The sequence below is a fragment of the Bos javanicus genome, chromosome X, assembly GCF_032452875.1.
Source record: "Bos javanicus breed banteng chromosome X, ARS-OSU_banteng_1.0, whole genome shotgun sequence".
In the NCBI taxonomy this organism is placed as follows: domain Eukaryota; kingdom Metazoa; phylum Chordata; class Mammalia; order Artiodactyla; family Bovidae; genus Bos; species Bos javanicus.
The window spans coordinates 99,425,200-99,444,597 of NC_083897.1; the positions used below are offsets into that span (position 1 = coordinate 99,425,200).

At 38.0% G+C, this 19,398-nt stretch overlaps 1 pseudogene; it reads right to left on the minus strand.

Moving 5' to 3' along the window:
• Positions 1-8,543: 8,543 nt before the first annotated feature.
• Positions 8,544-18,964, minus strand: LOC133243434 (cAMP-regulated phosphoprotein 19-like; annotated as a pseudogene).
• Between the last annotated feature and the right edge of the window lie 434 nt (positions 18,965-19,398).

A 19,398-nucleotide genomic window follows, 5' to 3' on the forward strand; every position in this document is an offset into this window, starting at 1 on the left:
TACCATTTCACATCAGTCAGAATGGCTGTGATCCAAAAGTCTACAAGCAATAAATGCTGGAGAGGGTGTGGGGAAAAGGGAAGCCTCTTACACTGTTGGTGGGAATGCAAAGTAGTATAGCCACTATGGAGAACAGTTTGGAGATTCCTTAAAAAACTGGAAATAGAACTACCATACGACCCAGCAATCCCACTGCTGGGCATACACACCGAGGAAACCAGAATTGAAAGAGACATGTGTACTCCAGTGTTCATTGCAGCACCGTTTATAATATCCAGGACATGGAAGCAACCTAGATGTCCATCAGCAGATGAATGGATAAGAAAGTTGTGGTACATATATACAATGGAGTATTACTCAGCCATTAAAAAGAATACATTTGAATCAGTTCTAATGAGGTGGATGAAACTGGAGCCTATTATACAGAGTGAAGTAAGCCAGAAAGAAAAACATCAATACAGTATACTAATGCATATATATGGAATTTAGAAAGATGGTAATGCCAACCTTGTATGCTAGACAGCAAAAGAGACACAGATGTATAGAAAAGTCTTTGGGACTCTGTGGGAGAGGGAACGGGGGGGATGATTTGGGAGAATGGTATTAACACATGTATAATATATAAGAAATGAATCGCCAGTCCAGGTTCGATGCAGGATACAGGAAGCCTGGGGCTGGTGCACTGGGATGACCCAGAGGGATGGTATGGGGAGGGAGGTGGGAGGGGGTTCAGCATGGGGAACACGTGTACACCCTTGGCAGATGCATGTTGATGTATGGCAAAACCAATACAATATTGTAAAGTAAAAAAAAAAAAAAAATACAATTGAGGAAAAAAAAAGAATTAAAAAAATTAAAAAAAAAGAATATACAAAAGAGACAGGAAATAATAAGTGGTTACAGAAAGCTTGAAGGATATAAGATTATTATACAAAATTGAAGTGCTTTCCTATATACCAATAAGAAACAAGCAGAATTTGAAATTAACATAAAATAACATTTATATTAATACATATGAAAATGAGATATGATGTATAAATCTAACAAAATATGTACAAGATCTATATGAGAAAAACTACAAAAGTCTGACAAAGAAAAATTTAAAAGAACCAAACAAATGAAGAGATATTCCATGTTCATGAATAGGAAGACAATATTATTAATATTTCAACTTGCCTTACATATGCAGTCTATCCCTAATCCAAATCTCAGAAAATTACTTTATGAATTTTGATAAGCTGAATCTAAAGTTACACAGAAAGGTAAAAGACACTTAATAGTCAACACCACATTAAAGGAAAAGTTAGAGGGCTGACATTCATGACTTCAAGGAAGTCATGACTTAAAGCAAAATACATATGACAATATGGTATTGGGGAAAAATAGACAAAGAAACCTGGGGAACAAAATAGAAAGCCCAGAAGTAGACACCATACTTATGGTCAATTTATCTTTGACAAAGGAGCAGAGGTGATATAAAGGAGAAAAAAGAATTATAACAGTACTGGAACAACTAGATATACACATGCAAAAAGAAAGAAAGAAAGAAAGAAAAGAATCTAGAAACAGACATTATTTATTTCACAAAATTAAATTGTAGACAAATGTGAAATACAAAATTATAAAATTCTTAGAAGATAGTATGAGAAAACCTAAGTGATCATGTATGTTGATGCCCTTTTGGATAATATATTAAACACATGATTGATAAAATAATTGACAAGCTGGATTTTGTTAAAATTAAAAACCTCTCTCTACAAATGACACTATCCAGGATACTAGAGGATAAGACACAGATTAAGTAAGAACATTAGCAAAAGACACATTTTATAAAGGACTATTATCTGAAATACACAAAGAATTCTTAAAACCAAGCAATAAGAAAACAAAAACCTTGATTAAAAATAGACCAATAATGTTAACAGCTGACTAAGGATGATATACAGAGAGCATATAAGCATACAAAAAGATGCTACACATTGTATGTCACCAGGAAATTGGAAATTAAAAAAACATATGATGTCACTACACACCTTTTCAGTTCAGTTCAGTTCAGTCGCTCAGTCATGTCCGACTCTTTGCGACCCATGAATTGCAGCACATCAGGCCTCCCTGTCCATCACCAACTCCCGGAGTTCACTCAAACTCACGTCCATAGAGTAGGTGATGCCATCCAGCCATCTCATCCTCTGTAGTCCCCTTCTCCTCCTGCCCCCAATCCCTCCCAGCATCAGAGTCTTTTCCAATGAGTCAACTCTTTGCATGAGGTGGCCAAAGTACTGGAGTTTCAGCTTTAGCATCATTCCTTCCAATGAACACCCAGGACTGATCTCCTTCAGAATGGACTGGTTGGATCTCCTTGCAGTCCAAGGGACTCTCAAGAGTCTGCTCCAACACCACAGTTCAAAAGCATCCATTCTTCAGTGCTCAGCTTTCTTCACAGTCCAACTCTCACATCCATACATGACTACTGGAAAAACCATAGCCTTGACTAGACGGACCTTTGTTGGCAAAGTAATGTCTCTGCTTTTGAATATGCTATCGAGTTTGGTCATAACTTTCCTTCCAAGGAGTAAGCGTCTTTTAATTTCATGGCTGCAGTTACCATCTGCAGTGATTTTGGAGCCCCCAAAAATAAAGTCTGACACTGTTTCCACTGTTTCCCCATCTATTTCCCATGAAGTGATGGGACCAGATGCCATGATCTTCATTTTATGAATGTTGAGCTTTAAGCCAACTTTTTCACTTTCCTCTTTCACTTTCATCAAGAGGCTCCTCAGTTCCTCTTCACTTTCTGCCATAAGGGTGGTGTCATCTGCATATCTGAGGTTATTGATATTTCTCCCAGCAATCTTGATTCCAGCTTGTGTTTCTTCCAGCCCAGCGTTTCTCATGATGTACTCTGCATATAAGTTAAATATGCAGGGTGACAATATACAGCCTTGACGAACTCCTTTTCCTATTTGGAACCAGTCTGTTGTTCCATGTCCAGTTTTTTCTGTTGCTTCCTGACCTGCATATAGGTTTCTCAAGAGGCAGGACAGGTGGTCTGGTATTCCCATCTCTTTCAGGATTTTCCACAGTTTATTGTGATCCACACAGTCAGAGGGTTTGGCATAGTCAATAAAGCAGAAATAGATGATTTCTGGAACTCTCTTGCTTTTTTGATGATCCAGCAGATGTTGGCAATTTGGTGTCTGGTTCCTCTGTCTTTTCTAAAACCAGCTTGAACATCTAGAAGTTCACAGTTCACATATTGCTGAAGCCTGGCTTGGAGAATTTTGAGCATTACTTTACTAGCGTGTGAGATGAGTGCAACTGTGTGGTAGTAGGGGCTTCCCTGGTGGCTCAGTGGTTAAAGCATCTGCCTGGAATGTGGGAGACCTGGGTTCGATCCCTGTGTCAGGAAGATCCCCTGGAGAAGGAAATGGCAACCCACTCCAGTACTCTTGCCTGGAGAATCCCATGGAGGGAGGAGCCTGGTAGGCTACAGTCCATGAGGTCGCAGAGTCAGACACGACTGAGCGACTTCACTTTCACTTTCACTTTGAGCATTCTTTGGCATTGCCTTTCTTTGGGATTGGAATGAAAACTGACCTTTTCCAGTCCTTTGGCCACTGCTGAGTTATCCAAATTTGCTGGCATATTGAGTGCAGCACTTTCACAGCATCTCCCATATAATAACATAAATCAGTCATGAATACACACACACACACACACACACACACACACACACACACACACATATATATATATATCCTTTCATTCTTGAGCATCCTTCCCTTCCCACCATCCCTCCCCTCTAGGTCATCAAAGAGCACCAGGCTGGGCCCAGTGTGTTATATGGCAACTTCCCACTAACTATTTTACACATGATAGTGTATATAGGTCAATGCTACTTTCTCAGTTAGTCCCATCTTCACCTCCCCCCACTGTATCCAAAGTCTGTTCTCTACTAGGTTCATCAGTACCTTTTTTCTAGATTCCATACATATATGCATTAATATGTGATATTTGTTTTCCTCTTTCTGACTTACTTCACTCTGTATAAGAGGCTCCAGGTTCATCTACCTCGCTACAACTGACTCAGATTCATTCATTTTTATGGCTGACATTCCATTGTATATATATACCACAACTTCTTTATCAATTATCTGTCAATGGACATATAGACTGCTTCCATGTCCTGGATATTGTAAATATTGCTGCAATAAACATTGGTATACATGTGTCTTTTAGAACTCTGTTTTTGTTTGTTTTTTCATATATGTGTCTTACAATTGTGGTTTTTCTTTTAGCATTGTGATTTTCTCAGGGCATATGTCCTGTCGTGGGATTGCTGGTAGATTTATTGCAAGGCTTTTTTTTAAGGAATCAGCATACTGTTTTCCATAATGGCTGTATCAGTTTACATTCCCACCAATACTGCAGAAGCGTTCCATTTTCTCCATATCCTCTCCAAAATTTATTTTGTATAGAATTTTTGATGATGGCCATTCTGGTGTGAGATGATACCTCATTGTAGTTTTGATGTGTGTTTCTCTAATAGTGAGTGATACTAAGCATATTTTCATATGTTTATTGGCCATCTGTACATCTTCTTTGCAGAAACATCTGCTTAGGGCATCTGCCCTTTTTTAATTGGGTTGTTTTTTTTTTTCTGATATTGAACTGTATGATCTGCTTATATATTTTGGAGATTAATGCTTTGTCAGTTTCTTTGTTTGCAATTATTTTCTCATTACATTTTGTTTATAGTTTCCTTTGCTGTGCAAAAACTTTTAAGATTTATTAGATTCCATTTGTTTATTTCTGGTTTTATTTCCTTTAATCTAGGAAGTGGGTCAGAGAGAATCTTGCAGTGATCTGTGTCAGTAAGTGTACTACCTATGCTTTCCTCCATAATTTTTGGCTTTACATTTAAGTGTTTGGGCTTCCCTCATGGCTCAGATGGTAAAGAATCTGCCTGCAATGCGGGATATCTGGGTTCAACCCCTGGGTTGAGAAGATCCCATGGAGAAGGGAATGGCAACCCACTCCAGTATTCTTGCCTGGAGAATTCCATGGACAGAGGAGTCTGGTGGACTACAGTCCATGGTGTCTCAAAGAGTTGGAAGCTGAGCAACTAACAGTTTGTCTTTAATCCATTTTGAGTTTATTTTTGTGTGTGGTGTTAGTAAGTGTTCTAGTTTCATTCTTTTACATATAGATGTCCAGTTTTCTCAACACCACTTATTGAAGAGGCTGTCTTTTCTCCATTGTATATTCTTGTCTCTTTTGTCAAAGATAAGGTGCCCATATGTGCATGAGTTTATCTTTGCACTTTCTACTTTGTTCCATTGGTCCATACTTCTGTTTTTGTGCCAGTACCATACTATCTTAATGACAGTACCTTTGTAGAATATTTTGAAGAAAGTGAGTTTGATTCCTCCAGCTCCATTTTTGTTTCTCAAGATTGCTTTGGTTCTTTGGGGTCTTTTGTATTCATACAAATTTTGAAAAAATTTTTTCTAGTTTGGTGAAAAATGCCATTGGTAATTTGATAAGGATTTCACTGAATTAGTAGATTGCTTTGGATAGTATAGTCATCTTGAAAGTATTGATTCTTCCAATCCAAGAACAAGGTATATCTCCTCATCTGCTTGTATTGTTTGCATACAGATTCTTTTGTCTCTTTGAAAGTGAAAGTGTTAGTCGCTCAGTCGTGTCTGACTCTTTGCGACCCCAAGGACAATGGAGCCTGCCAGGCTCCTCTGTCCATGGATTTCTCTAGGCAAGAATACTGGAGTGGGTTGGGTTGCCATTTCTTTCTCCAGGGGATCTTGCTGACCCAGGCATCAAACCTGGGTCTGTTGAATTGCAGACAGATTCTTTACCATCTGAACCACCAGGGAAGGTTTACTCCTAGATATTTTATTCTTTATGTTGCAATGGTGAGTGGAATTGTTTCCTTAGTTTCTTTCTGATTTTTCATTATTAGTGTATAGGAATGCAAGTAATTTCTGTATATTCATTTTACATCCTGCAACTTTACTAAATTCATTGATTACCTCTAGCAGTTTTTTGGTGGCATTTTAGGGTTGTCTATGTACAGAATCCTGTCATCTGCAAAGAGTGAGAATTTTACTTCTTTTCCAATATGGATTCCTTTTATTTCTTTTTCTTCTCTGATTATTGTGGCTAGGACTTTCAAAACTATATTGAGTAAAAGTGGCAAAAGTGGGCATCCTTGTCTTGTTCCTACTTTTAGAGGAAATGTTTTCAGTTTTTCACCATTGAGAATAATGTTTGCCATGTGTCATATATAGCCTTTATTATGTTGAGGTAGGTTCTTTCTATACTGATTTTCCAAAGAGTTTTTAAATTGTAAATTGGTGTTGAATTTTGTTGAAAGCTTTCTCTTCATCTATTGAAATTATCATATGAATTTTATCTTTCAATTTGTTAATATGATGTATCACATTGATTGATTTGCATATATTGATTCCTTGCACCCCTGGGATAAACCCATTTTATCACGGTGTGTGATTCCCTTAATATGTTATTGGATTCTGTTTGCTAGAACTTTGTTGAGATTTTAAAAATTTATGTTCATCAGTGATATTGGCCTGTACTTTTCTTTTTGTGATATCTTTGTCTGCTTTTGGTATCAGGGTGAGGGTGGCTTTGTAGAATGAATTTGGGAGTTTTCCTCCCTCTGAAACTTTTTTGGAACAGTTTGAGCAGGACAGTTGTTAGCTCCTGTCTAAATGTTTGATAGAATTCACCATTGCAGCCATCTGGTCCTGGGCTCTTTGTTGGAAGATATTTTATCAGAGTTTCAATTTCAATGTGCTTGTGATTGGTCTGTTCATAGTTTCTACTTCTTCTTAGTTCAGTCTTGTGAGTTTGTTCCTTTCCATTATTGGCATATAGTTGCTCATAGTAGTCTCTTATGATCCTTTGCATTTCTATTGTGTCTATTGAAACTTCTCCTTTTTCATTTCTAACTTTATTGATATGAGTCTTCTCCCTTTTTTTCTTGATGACTGGCTATGGCTTGTTAACTGTCTTTATCTTCTCAAAGAACCACCTTTTATTTTTATTGATATTTGCTATTGTTTCTTTTATTTCTATTTATTTCTGCTCTGATAGGTATTATTTCTTTCCTCCTGCTAACTTTGGGGTTTCTTTGTTCTTCTTTTTCTGGTTGCTTTAGATATAAGGTTAAATTGTTTATTTGATGTTTTTCTCATTTTTTGAGGTAAATTTATATTGCTATAAACTTCCCTCTTACTACTGTTTTTACTGCATCCTATAGTTTTTGAGTTATCATGTTTTTATTTTCATTTGTTTCTAGATTTTTTTTAATTTCCTCTTTTATTTCCGCAGTGACCTCTTGGCTATAAAGTACTGTATTGTTTAGCTTTCATGTGTTTGTGTTTTAGTCCTTTTCCTGTAATTGATATCTAATCTTATAGCATTGTGGTCTCAAAAAAGGCTTGATACAATTTCAATTTTCTAAAAGTTAACCAATGTTTGTTTTCTGACCCAAAATGTGATCTATCCTGAAGAATGGTCGACATGCTCTTGAGAAAAAAAACTGTATTCTGCTGTTTGGATATGGAATGTCCTATAGATACCAATTAATTCTATCTTGTCCAATGTGTCATTTAAGGATTGTGATTTCTTATTAATTTTCTGTCCAGATGATCTGTCCATTGGTGTGACTGGGGTGTTAAAATCCCCCATTATTATTGTATTACCCCTTAGTAGTGGTTAGCATTTGCATTATGTATTGAGGTGCTCCTATGATGGGTGCATAAATATTTATAATCATTATATCTTCTTCTTGATACCTTGATTATTATGTAGTGTCCTTCCTTGTTTCTTATAACAGTCTTTATTTGAAAGTTTATTTTATCTGATATAAATGTTGGTGTTCCTGCTATCCTTTGATTTCTATTTGTGTGGAATATCTTTTTCCAGCCCCGCACTTTAAGTCTGCATGTGTCTGTTGAAATGAAGTTGGTCTCTAGTAGACAGCATATATAGGGGCCTTGTTTTGTATCCATTTGGCCAGTTTGTATCTTGGTTGGAGAATTTAATACATTTACATTTAAGGTAATTGGTATGTGTGATCCTATAATCACTTACTTCATTGATTTGGATTTGTTTTTGTAGGTCTTTTCTTTTTGTTGTTTTCTGTCTAGAACTTTATAGAGAAGTTCCTCTTGCATTTGTTATAGAGCTGGTTTGGTGCTGAATTATCTTAATTTTTTTCTTATTTATAACGCTTTTGATTTCTCTGTCAAACCTGAATGAGATCTTTTCTGGGTAGGGTAGTCTTTGTTGTAGGATATTTTTTTTTCCTTTCATCACTTTAAGTATATCCTGCCATTCCCTTCTTGCCTGCACTGGTTCTGCTGAAAAATCAGCTGTTAACCTTATGGGGATTCCCTTGTGTGTTATTTGTTGGTCTTCCCTTGCTTCTTTTAGTAATTGTTCTTTGTGTTTAATTTTTGTTAATTTGATCAATGTGTCTTGGCCTGTTTATTTCTGGGTTTATTTTGTATGAGACTCTCTGGGCTTCCTGGACATGGCTGGGGAATTCCTTCCCTATGTTAGAGAAGTTTTTGACTATAATCTCCTCAAATATTTTTTCATGCCTTTTCTTTTCCTCTTATTTTTCTGCAACCCCTATAATTCAAATGTTGGTGCACTTAATGTCCCAGATATCTCTGAGACTGTTCTCATTTCTTTACAGTGTTGTTTCTTTATTCTGCTCTCCTTCAGTTATTTCCACAATTCCATTTACCAGTTCAATTATCCATTCTCTTGTGTTGGCTAATCCTCTATTGTTTTCCTCTACTGCATTTTTATTTCAGTTTTTATGTTGTTGATTGTTCTTTATTTCTTCTAGGTTCTTGTTAAATATCTCTTCCATCTTCTCAATCCATGCCTCCAGTCTGTTTATCAGTGCCTGTACTTTATTTCTGATGTTTTGGATCTTTCCCATCATTACTCTGAATTCTTTTTCATGTTCAGTTCAGATGCTCAACTGTGTCCAACTCTTTGTGACCCCATGGACTGCAGCACACCAGGCCTCCCTGTCCATTACCAACTCCCGGAGTTTACTCAAACTCATGTCCATTGAGTCGGTGATGCCATCCAACCATCTCATCCTCTGTCGTCCCCTTCTCCTCCCGCCTTCAATCTTTCCCAGCATCAGGGTATTTTCGAATGAGTCAGTTCTTCACATCAGGTACGCAAATTGGAGTTTCAGCTTCAACATCAGCCCTTCCAATGAATATTCAGGACTGTTTTCCTTTAGATTGGACTGGTTGGATCCCCTTGCAGCCCAGGGGACTCTCAAGAGTCTTCTCCAACACCACAGTTCAAAAGCATCAATTCTTCAGTGCTCAGCTTTCTTTATAGTCCACCTCTCACATCCATACATGACTACTGGAAAAACCATAGCATTGACTAGATGGACCTTTGTTGGCAAAGTAATGTCTCTGCTTTTTAATATGCTGTCTAGGTTGGTCATAACTTTTCTTCCAAGGAGTAAGCATCTTTTAATTTCATGGCTACAGTCACCATCTGCAGTGATTTTGGAATCCTCCAAAAATAAAGTCTGTCACTGTTTCCCCATCTATTTGCCATGAAGTGATGGGAACAGATGCCATGATCTTAGTTTTCTGAATGTTGAGTTTTAAGCCAACTTTTTCACTCTCCTCCTTCACTTTCATCAAGAGGCTCTTTAGTTCTTCCTTGCTTTCTCCCATAGGGTGGTGTCATCTGCATATCTGAGGTTATTGATATTTCTCCCAGCAATCTGGAATTCAGCTTGTGCTTCATCCAGCCCAGCGTTTCTCAGGATGTACTCTGCATATAAGTTAAATAAGCAGGGTGACAATATGCAGCCTTAACATACTCCTTTCCCTATTTGGAACCAGTCTGTTGTTTCATGCCCAGTTCTAACTGTTGCTTCCTGACCATGTAGGCTGTCTATTTTGTCTTCATTTATTTGGACCAGTGTGTTTTTACCATGCTGCTTCATTTGCTGCATGTTTCTCTGTCTTTTCATTTGTTTAATTTACTGTTTTGGGGGGCTCCCTTCCACAGGCTGCAAATCTTAGTTCCTCTTAGTTATGTAGTCTTCCCCCAGCGGGTAGGGTTGGGCCAGTGCTTGGTGAAGTTTTCCTGTTTAGGGGGACTTGTGCATATATTCTGGTGGGTGAAGTTGGATCTTGTCTCTCTAAAAGACAGTTTTGTACCCAGTGGTGTGCAGCCTATTTCCTAATGGGAAGGGCTGTGGAAAGTGTTTTGCTATCTATTTGGCACAAAGCATTAAATAGTGAAGCTGGCTGGCCTTTGGTTGGTCCAGTTCTCAGTGTTGAGATGCAGGCCTTTGGGAGATTTCTCACTAATTAGTATTTCATGGGGTCAGGAGTTCTCTGGTGGTCCAACATCTTGGATTTAGTCTGTCCAAAAGTCTGTTCTGTATATGTGTGTCTCTTTTGCTGTCTTCCATACAGGGTCGTTGTTGCCATCTTTCAAAATTCCGTATATATGCGTTAATATACAGTATTTGTCTTTATCTTTCTGACTTACTTCACTCTGTATAATAGGCTCCATTTTCATCCACTTCCTTAGGACTGACTCAAATGTGTTCCTTTTTATAGCTGAGTAATATTCCATTGTGTATATATAACACAACTTCCTTATCCACTCATCTGCTGATGGACATCTAGGCTGTTTCAATGTCCTAGCTATTGTAAATAGTGCTTCAGTGAACATTGGGGTATGTGTGTCTCTTTCTATTCTTGTTTCCTTGGGGTGTACGGCCAGCAGTGGGATCGTTGGGTCATTTGGCAGTTCTTTTCCCAGTTTTTAAGGAATCTCCACACTGTTCTCCATAGTGGCTGTACTAGTTTGAATTCCTACCAACAGTGTAAAAGGGTTCCCTTTTCTCCACACCCTCTCCAGCATTATTGTTTGTAGACTTTTTGATTATGGTCATTCTGACCAGCATGAGATGGTGCTTCATTGTGGTTTTGATTTGCATTTCTCTAACAATGAGTGATGTTGAACATCTTTTCACCCCTCCCTCTCCACAGCACAACTGAGCAAGTGAGCCTGAATAAGTGGCTACTTTTGACCCCTCAAGTCAGGGTGGAAATAAGATGTTGAAGAGACTTGCAAACAAGAGGAAGCCAAAATAAGCAAAGAAGGGGGGACCACCCTGAAAGTGGCAGGTGCAACAGATTAAAACCCCACAGTTAAGCTGAGACTGTGCATCTGAGGATGTATTTTTCTAAGAATTTGTCAATTTATTCCAGGTTTCAAATTTTATTGGCATATAGTTGTTTGTACTACTCTCTTATGATACTTTGTATTTCTGTTGTGTCAGTTGCAATGTCTCTGTTTACATTTCTTTTTTCCAATAGGAATTAAGTAGATATTTATTTTTTGTATATTTCACAAATATAATTTTGGAAGAGTTATTTGACAATTTTCAGCTTTAATTGCAAACTCTATAGGCATGTTCAGCAAAAATTCTTTTATTCTTGGCCCTTTTAATACAGGCAAGTGTCCCGTTGGATCTGTATACTTTGTTATATTTAAGATGGATAACCAAAGAAACCTACTGTATGGCACATTTAACTGTGGTTAATGTTATGTAGCAGCCTGTATGGGAGGGGAATTTGGGTGAAAATGGATACACATATATGTATTGCTGAATCCCTTTTTTGTTCACCTGAAACTATCACAACATTGTTAAGGCTAAACCCCAATACAAAATAAAAAGTTTAAAATAACAAATAAGAGATGCAGTCACAGATTTGAGGGCTTATTTAAAAAATTAGATATTTCTTCCAAATGCTGTTTAGTTGATCAATAACATATTACAAATAGAGTTAATGGTTTTCATGACCATCAGTGATTTCCATAATAAAATCCAGTAGTCTACCTATTAAGAGGCAGAAATTAGTAAAATAGTATTAAAATCGGGGTTTTTATCCTTTGAATAACAATCCCAGAATAAGACTTCTTTGATTCCAATTTTATAAGGTGTGATGTGGTGTCAGAGGTAGAAAGGATATGGGGGAAGATTGGCAGTGCACACTGAATTGCAGAATTAGGACAGTGGTTCAAACTTGTCCTTGTCCAGATAAAGATACTGTTTTAAAAAAAAATTTTAAATGGTTCCTTGCATGTGTGCAAGCCAAGTCACTTCAGTCATGTCTGACTCTGAGACCCTATGGACTGTAGCCTGATAGGCTCCTCTATCCATGGGATTCTCCAAGCAAGAATACTGGAGTGGGTTTCCCTGACCTCCTCCAGGTGATCTTCCCAACCCAGGTATTGAACACGCATCTCTTATGTCTCCTGCATTGGCAGTTGGATTCTTTACCATTAGTGCCAACTGGGAAGCCCAAAATACATCCTTAATTATGGTATACTGGAAAGGACATTAAAGGATTAATAATTCATCAGCCCTACCCTTATGGCAGAAAGTGAAGAGGAACTCAAAAGCCTCTTGATGAAAGTGAAAGTGGAGAGTGAAAAAGTTGGCTTAAACCTCAACATTCAGAAAATGAAGATCATGGCATCCAGTCCCACCACTTTATGGGAAATAGATGGGGAAACAGTGGAGACAGTGTCAGACTTTATTTTTCTGGGCTCCAAAATCACTACAGATGGTGACTGCAGCCATGAAATTAAAAGACGTCTTTTAAACGCTTACTCCTTGGAAGGAAAGTTATGACCAACCTAGAAAGCATATTCAAAAGCAGAGACATTACTTTGCCAACAAAGGTTCGTCTAGTCAAGGCTATGGTTTTTCCTGTGGTCATGTATGGATATGAGAGTTGGACTGTGAAGAAGGCTGAGCACCGAAGAACTGATGCTTTTGAACTGTGGTGTTGGAGAAGACTCTTGAGAGTCCCTTGGACTGCAAGGAGATCCAACCAGTCCATTCTGAAGGAGATCAGCCCTGGGATTTCTTTGGAAGGAATGATGCTGGGGCTGAAACTCCAGTACTTTGGCCACCTCATGCGAAGAGTTGATTCATTGGAAAAGACTCTGATGCTGGGAGGGATTGGGGGCAGGAGGAGAAGGGGACGACAGAGGATGAGATGGCAGGATGGCATCACTGACTCGATGAACGTGAGTCTGAGTGAACTCCGGGAGTTGGTGATGGACAGGGAGGCCTGGCATCCTGCGATTCATGGGGTTGCAAAGAGTCGGACACGACTGAGTGACTGATCTGATCTGATCTGATCTGAAATACCATTTAATAAATGCCATCAGGGGCCTTAAGAAACAAGCAGGAATGACAACAGGATGGGGGAAGTGAAGTAAAATGAGGTAAAAAAGGAAAATGAAAAATGGAAGTAATATTTCTGCATGTTGGGGAAAGTGAAAAGGCCACAACAGAAACTGTTTTAGTTGCCACTCGGACATGCACTTCCTTCCTATAGGATATCTGTCCCTGGATCACTAAACACTAAGTTTAGAGCACAGTCCAAGTAGAGTTCACATTTAAGTGTTTGATAAAATTTGAGTACTTTGGATTGAGAAAGCCTACATATCTGGTTTAGTAAAATGTATCAATAAATATTCAGAGGTATAGTTTTATTGCATCAAGTAAAAAGAGCAACAAATTTCCAGTGAAGTAACAACAAGTAGAGGCTTTGGTGAACATTTAGGACTTATTTTTAGGTGTGCAGCACAATAGTTTTGAATAACTTGTAAATAGATTGTAAGCATGCTCCTTCCAGTTCATTAGAACAGCAATTCCTTACTATTTCAACAAGCCAATAAATATAATTATTTTAGTCAGATGTAGCCTTTAAAAATGAAATGTTTCTCAGAACTGTACTATCAAACAGGAGCTACTGGATATGAAACAGGTAATTTATTTTTATCTGGTTTTAATGAAGTATTTATCTCCAACTTATTTACTCCAACATTCATTTATAATAAAGACAATGATTCAAATCAGCCCTTTCTCAAACCACAAATATGAAACCATAGAAGGTTTAATTAAATTCAGCTTAGTCAAAAGTATCAAGCAATGGTGAAACAATCTGCAAATATGTCTTCAATGAACTGAGCTTCTAAACAACAAAAACAGAAAAGTGCAAAACCCCTATCTTAATCACTAATAATGAAGCCTAAGCAATTAATCATACCTATGAGTCCTACATGGCAGGTCTTTCCTGATGGAAAGTCCTGAGATTTCAATCACTGTGACTTTAGAGAAGGTAGGTTGGTTTAATGAGAAAATTTACCTTTAATAACAAAACAATATTTTATTAATGAGGAAATTTGCTTTTAATAAAAGACAGCATTTTATTTTGGGTACTTAGTATTTCACAGATCTGCAACAAATTTTGAAGTAGATAAATATAAGCATTTATTATACAATCTAATACGTCCATGATCAGGACATCCCTGATAGCTCAGTTGGTAAAGAAACCACCTGCAATGCAGGAGACCCTGGTTTGATTCCTGGGTTGGGAAGATCCTCTGGAGAAGGGATAGGCTACCCATTCCAGTATTCTTGGGCTTCCCTCATGGCTCAGCTTGTAAGGAATCCACCTTGAATGTGGGAGACCTGGGTTCGATCCCTGGTTTAAGAAGATCCCCTGGAGAAGGGAAAGGCTACCCACTCCAGTATTCTGGCCTGGAGAATTCCATGGACTGTATAAGTCCATGGGGCCATAAAGAGTTGGACACAACTGAGTGACTTTCACTTGATACAAGCTAAAATTCAGACAGCAATTACATCTCTTGTCGCAAACTATAGCAGGAATCCTATCATAATCAAGAATAACATGATCTGATCTTTCAGGTTAATCTCTGACATATGTGTGAATTTAATGATGATTGCTTGCAAATAGTTATTAAAAAACCTACTAGATATTACCAAAATTCTACTTTGGGGTATTTTGCAATTCTTAAATCAATCCCACAATGATTATACATACTTTGGTATAACCTACTCACTCCCATTACAAATCTGTTTATATATATATAATTAATCTTTATAACAAATGAGCACATTATTGATTTTGTTGTTTTCTGCTTTTGGAGTGGAAGGATCAGGAAGACAATCAGCAAGCTTTTCTCAGAGCGCTAGGCAGCCTTTAAGTGCAGGTGCTATGCTTAATGCACCATTTATGGTAATTTGGGGTCATAGGAAAGCAGGTGTACAAATGAAGCCAAGATCCAGAAAAGATCCCTGGATCCAAAAGAGATGGCAGTCTTGCACAAGTCAAAGATGAAGAAAATAATACTATCATCTCAGGCTACAGATCTTCAGCATCATGCTACAGTATCACAGCTTATGGGCAGAGCTCTGAAAAGAGCAGTAAATTTGTCCCAATAAAGTCTGTCAAAGTTCTAACTAGATAAATGACAAGTAAAATTATATTTACATTTTATTGAAGTGACATCTATAGAAGCAAAATATCTAAATATGAGTTATCTGTTCCACATATCATGTAAATTGCTCTAATTGTCACAAGCCTAGTTCACTTAGTTCACTATAATTACTTAAAATTCACCTTATCATAACTAGGTTTCTGGGCTAGTCTTCTCAAATATTTGTTTCATTATAAATTTCCTTTTATTTAAAAAACTGTCAATTAGTAATAATACAGGATTAAGAGTAGTTAACAACTGAGAAATCATTGTGTGAGAAAATACAGCATTCAAGAGTAAAATTATAGATACATATGTTTCTGAATAGACTGAACAGCACAGCCCAACACAATTTGAGTCAAAGAAGCAAGAAAAAAAAAGGAAAGGCCACAGGAAGCAAATTATTTTATTCTATATATATATGCTTAGTCACTCAGTGGTGTCCAACTCTTTTCGACCACATGGACTGCAGCCTTCAAGGCTCCTCTGTCCATGGGGATTCTCCAGGCAAGAATACTGGAATGGGTTGTGATGCCCTTCCTCCAGGGGATCTTTCCAACCCAGGGATTGAACTCAGGTCTGCATTGTAAGTGGATTCTTTACCAACTGAGCCACCAGAGAAGACATTTTATTCTAATGTCCCTCAAATTGACTATGGAAGTAAAAAGTTTCTACATTAAAAGACATTTATATATATGGTGGGATGATTTGGGAGAATTGCATTGAAACATGTATAATATCATATATGAAACGAATCGCCAGTCCAAGTTCGATGCATGATACTGGTTGCTTGGGGCTGGTGCACTGGGACGACCCAGAGGGATGGTACGGGGAGGAAGGAGGGAAGGGGGTTCGGGATGGGAAACACATGTATACCTGTGGTGGATTCATGTTGATGTATGGCAAAACCAATACAATATTGTAAAGTAATTAACCTCCAATTAAAATAAACAAATTTATATTTAAAAAAACATTTATATAAATTACATGAATTTAATTTTCATAAAAGTCAAATATGTTCTGCATAGGACAAAAGACATGCATAAGAAACATAACATAGTTGTACGAGGCCACTGAATGTCATGAATATTAGTAACAAATGAAAAATTAAGTATATGACAGACTGAGCAATTACCGACTCAATGGACACAAATTTGAGCAAATTCCAGGAGATAGTTAAGGACAGGGAAACCTGGCATGCTGCAGTCCATGGGGTCACAAAGAGTTGAAAACCACTTAGTGACTGAACAACAACAACAAGACTGAGCACACATTTCAGTTTAGTATTCTATAACTCCAAGACCATAAACTGCTCTTGAGAGGGTTAGCAAGTAGGAAGGCCAGAGGTCCCCAAGTCACAGGAGGAAACAAACTGCAAGTGGCAGGCAGACTTTTTTCCCCCTTCTCTGTTGAGGAAGACAGTTCTACCTAACACTAACCTTTTTTTTTTCTTTTCTTTTCTTTTCTTAAATCTTGGGCTGCTGGCTTTGAAGTGAAGTCACTCAGTCATGTCTGACTCTTTGTGACCCCATGGACTGTAGCCTACTGGGCTCCTCCGTCCATGGGATTTTCCAGGCAAGAGTACTGGAGTGGGTTGCCATTTCCTTCTCCAGAGGATCTTCCTGACCCAGGGATCAAACCTGGGTCTCCCACATTGTAGGCAGATGCTTTACCGTCTGAACTACAAGGGAAGCCCTTGACTCAACAAATCAATATTCATCTCAATTGTTTTATGGCCGAGTATGACGCACCTTTTACCATTCTAGCTCAACAATTCATATTGTGGGAGAGGGGCCTGATGAAACTCCCTCAGTCTTGAGGTGTCTCTCTTATCTGATTAGGAGCTCACTGCAGTCTTCAGTCCATGTGGTTGCAAAGATCTGGACATGACTGAGCAACTTTCACTCACTCACTAACAGACATAAAACACCTTGCTAAAGACTAGCAAGTGGGCACTCTTTCTGTCCCCTTCTAATGTCTATGTGGAAGCTTTCCCTATCTCTATTGTAATGTAATAAAACTTTGCTACATAAAAAGCTCTGAGTAGTCAAGCCTTGTCTCTGGCCCCAGATCAAAACTGTCTCCCTCTGGGGGTCATGAATCCCGACATAGCACACAGCTCACAAACCACAACCTTTCAATCTTAGTATATATAAATGATAAATGACATATAGAGTTTTGTATAGGAATTCTTGTGCTTCTGGTTGGCACATCATCTACTCTTTAATATGTGAAATTAATACAGACAGTTGTGAGAAGCTGTGGGAAAAAATGTACTTACAAAAGTGGTACAAAAGTGGCACAAAAGTGAATTCAATAGTTAGTGCACATGTTCAACAACATCTTCAACAACAAAAGGTATTTTAACACTATAGAACTTAGTAAGAATATTAGCTTCAACAGTAGCTGTTAAGCACCAGAGTCACATAAGTTACAACAGAATGGGCAAATATTGCCTGAATAACATTCTACTGTTAAAGCTGAAACAGAGTTAAGGCCATTATAGTTCAAACACAGGATACAAATCTTTTGGAGTCATGTCTGTATTTGAAATATGTGACTTTTCTTCAAACTTGTGGTCTTAAATTTCTGTTTTACAAAATCCAAAAGGAAAATGTAGAAGAATTCAATACAGTAGAGGTTATATTAAATAAGAGTAGCATACGAAGCTATAATTGAATGAATTAAAGAAAGCCAAAACATTAAAATTGTAAAACTTACTTGTTACTTGTTGGAACCATCGCTACACTAGGAGTTAGGTAATACATACAATTATTTTCAAGTAGATTACTTTACTTTGCTCTAACATGTTCTTTTCACCAGTGCACCGTTAAACTAGTAAAAACTATACATAAGTATTAGTATATTCCCTTACCAGGGCTTCCCTGGTAGCTCAGTCAGTAAAAAATTTGCCTGGAGTGCAGGAGACCTGGGTTTGATCCCTGGATTGGGAAGATCCCCTGGAAAAGGAAATGGCAACCCACTCCAGTATTCTTGCCTGGAAAATCCTATAGACTGAGGAGCCTGGTGGGCTACAGTCAATGGGGTCGCAAAAGTCAGACACAACTTAGCAACTAAACCACATCCCCTTACAAGAGTAGCACACACTACTGCTACCTGCGAAGTCATCACTCTTGAATGACTTAGTGAGTGAAAGTAAATAAAAAGCATAGAAGTAATATATTAAGGGGAAATATTGGGAATTACAAGACACATGCAGTCCAAATCTTTTAATCAACCAGCCAGTTTGCTAACAAGAGATGATTACCATTGAGGAAGGTTGTATGGAGTGGGAATGTGGTCACCAGTGACCTCTGTCTTATCTGTGGCTGTGATATAGCCATACTGTAATTCCAAGAATCAAAATATTTTTTGCCCTTTCGGCAATCATTTCCTTAAAAAATCTGAACCTCTAGGCTTTTGTCTCAGATGAGGATACTTTGCTTTTAATTTTGTTTCTTCCGCTTTCTCTGGACTAGTCACTTTATCTTCCATTTCTTTCTGCTCCTCCATGGAGGCTGTCTCAGGGACTTCCATGAACATACTTCTCACTATGTGGAGGAGACACCAGAAAGAGAAGCAGTTACCAGGTAATTGAGGCTGCCCAGCTCCCTTGTTGCCTCAGGTCTGCTGGACTCCTGCCCAACTCCCCAAGCATTTGACTGGGCCACCTCTACCCACCTCCATTTTCATTTCTAATTTTAATGATTTGAGTCCTTTCCCTTCTTTTCTTGATGAGTCTGACTATCAATTTTGTTAAGTTTGATGAGTGGGTAGCCATTTCCTTCTCCAGGGGATCATCCTGACCCAAGGATCGAACCTAGGTTTCTTGCATTGCAGGTAGACTCTTTACTGTCTGAGCCACAAAGGAAGCCCAACCAGCTTTTAGTTGTATTGATCTTTGCCATTATTTTCTTCACTTCTATTTCATTTATTTCTGCTCTTATTTTCCTGTTTCCTTCTACTAACGTTGGGTTTTGT